Source organism: Chrysoperla carnea (genome assembly GCF_905475395.1).
Source record: "Chrysoperla carnea chromosome X unlocalized genomic scaffold, inChrCarn1.1 SUPER_X_unloc_130, whole genome shotgun sequence".
NCBI classification, from domain to species: domain Eukaryota; kingdom Metazoa; phylum Arthropoda; class Insecta; order Neuroptera; family Chrysopidae; genus Chrysoperla; species Chrysoperla carnea.
Window position 1 is genome coordinate 460 of NW_025408079.1, and position 3,046 is coordinate 3,505.

At 21.5% G+C, this 3,046-nt stretch overlaps 1 non-coding gene across 1 annotated transcript; it reads left to right on the plus strand.

The window, feature by feature from the left end:
- Nucleotides 1–2,880: 2,880 nt before the first annotated feature.
- On the plus strand, nucleotides 2,881–2,999 carry LOC123303747. Its single transcript, XR_006535837.1, has one exon. It is a non-coding gene; the product is annotated as a 5S ribosomal RNA (ribosomal RNA).
- Nucleotides 3,000–3,046: the final 47 nt, after the last annotated feature.

Genomic DNA, 3,046 nt, shown 5'->3' on the forward strand with positions numbered 1-3,046 from the left:
TTTTAATAAAAGGCCACAAATTTATTTAAAATAAGAGTAAAAATTATTTTTATAAATAATATATTATAATATTTTTTTAAAGAATCAATTTAAATAATTATAAATTAATGATTCTTTTTTTTTTTTTTCTTTTTTATATGTTATTATGGAAATAATTCATCATATTATGATGACATTTAGGTAACATATTATAAGAATATTCATAAAATATTATCAAAATAATATTGTATTATGATGATATTTAGACAAAATATTATAAGAATATACACAAAATATTATCAAAATAATATCATTAGATAACAAAACTGTTCATGATACTCATACCTTTACTAGAGATAAAAGTATCAGGATGCACTTGTATTAATACATATTATCACAACATCACAAAATATTTTTTAAAAGGAAAAATTTTTAAAAAATTATTATAAAATTTGATTGAATTAAATTTCAATTTATTTTTTTAATAATTAAAGAAAAAAAAAAGCATATAAACTTTCTATTGAAAATGTTATTTTCAACTAGATGGCCAAGTGAACTTTGTTACACAAACAATATATGACGTATTCGTTATTTAAATAATCAGTATCCTTTGATATTATATCAATACGTTACTCTCTTCTTTTGATACATATTAATAAAATTTCAATTTATAAGATTTTATGTCAATTATATAAATAATATTATAAATTTTCTAAATACATAAGTTAAGTAACAAAAAATTTGAATAACAAGATAAATTTATATATTATGTTTTAATACTCGATACTATAATATATCGCATCCGTTACCAATTATTCGGTATCCTTTGATTTATACACAGAATGAACCAAAAATATGTATCAAATTTATTTTATTTATTTATATATTTAATATTATTATTATTATTTTATATTACAAAGTTTCTTAACGAAGCTTACAATGATTTCTCATATCGTACTTAACAAAATTATTTAGATCATATAAAATTTAAATTGTTAAAAAATTTTTATATTTATTATTATTATTTATTTTTATTAAAATTACATAACATAAAATTAATAATATTTTAATAATTATATAAATTAATTCTTATTTAAAATAATCTTATATTAATCTCAACAAATACTCTAATAATATATTTTGTCATAAATTTTTTTATATTTAAAATAAATATTATAATATATAAATACTTATATCAGTATAAAATTTCTTTATATAATTATGAAAAAATTAATTTAATAGTTAATTATTGATATTAATGCATAAATAAAAGTATTTTCTAATGAAATATATTTTGTCAATGTTCGATTAACACATTTCATAATAATACGTTTTCATTATTGACAAAAAAAGTTTTTCTAAAAATGAAATCTTATACTATAATATATATATTTATATATTAAATTTTTTAATTATTTATATACTAATAATTTATAATAAATCGATATTAAATAAAAAATAAAAATATATACTTTTTAAGTTTACCTTAAAAATATTATTGTTTTGTATGATTGAAATAATTAATATTAAACTATGTTTATTAATAATTGTTAATAAAAAAATTAAATATATTTTAATTTATAAAATAAATATTATTATTAAATTTATAATTTATTATTTTATATATTATAGAAATTGAAAAAATAAATCATGTTTACTACGACAGTAAATTAGAAATACTATTTAATTTTTATGTGTTTTCTACATGGTACTTTGACTTACATAGGGACTTATATTATTGTGAATAATGATATAATTGAAAACCTTTATTTTTTATTTGATAGAATTATTATATTTTATCATTTAAATATTTATAATAAATACATTATTTTTATAAAGTAAAAAATATGGCCGAAGAAAATTCTACAGCTGTTGCAGCAACTGCGGTTACTGCTGCTTCTACAACACCAACAAAAAAAGCAACAGCTTCTGGTGCTAAACGTACAAAACAACATTCAAAACCAACACATCCACGTACATCAGAAATGGTTGTTAACGCAATTAAAAATTTAAAAGAACGTGGTGGTTCATCATTACAAGCAATTAAAAAATATTTAGCTGCAAATTATAAAGTGGATTCTGATAAAATTTCACCATTTATTAAAAAATATTTAAAAGCTGCTGTAACTGAGGGAGCCTTGGTACAAACTAAAGGTAAAGGTGCATCTGGTTCATTCAAATTGGCTGCTTCCGCTTCATCTAATTCTTCAGCTAAATCAAAAGTATCCAAAAAAGAAAGTGGAGCAAAAGGTTCAGCAAAGAGTGCTAAAAGTAAACGGGCACCAAAAGAAAAGAAAGCCACAACTACATCATTGGCAGCCAAAAAGCCTAAAGCAAAAAAAGCGACTCCATCATCATCAACTGCTGCTAAAAAAGTTACTGCAAAATCATCAGCGGCATCAAAAAAAGCACCAGTTAAAGCAAAACCAGCAAAAAGTACAAAATCCGCTGCCAAAAGTAGCCCTGCTCGTAAACCGAAAGCACCAAAAGCTAAGAAAGCTTCTGTTGCCAAATCATCTCCTACAAAAATTAAAAAAGCAGCACCAAAAAAGAAATGATCTGTTACTTTAATAATATATTGAAATATTTCATTATTTTTGCTAAAAAATGAAAATAACATAGGCCTTAATACAGGCCACAAATTAATATTTGATAAGAGTAAATTATTTTTTGTATAAATATTTTATAAAATAATAGTTTAGAAACATTTGCCACAGTCAGTACCACGGATGGGTGGCCACTTGAGAATACTGTGTGCGGTTGCATTTTTATTTAAAATATATGGTATAATAAATAAGTATATATTTAAATTGATTACTTCATTGAAAATTTTAATAATATACTTTAATATTAATGATATTTATGAAAAATATATATTTGTAAAAATTTTCATTTATTACTGGCAACAGCCATACCACGTTGAAAACACCGGTTCTCGTCCGATCACCGAAGTTAAGCAACATTGGGCACAGTCAGTACTTGGATGGGTGACCGCTTGGGAACACTGTGTGCGGTTGCCTTTTTATATTAAAAATATAAATTATTTTTCTTCTTTTCTTTTTTTTTA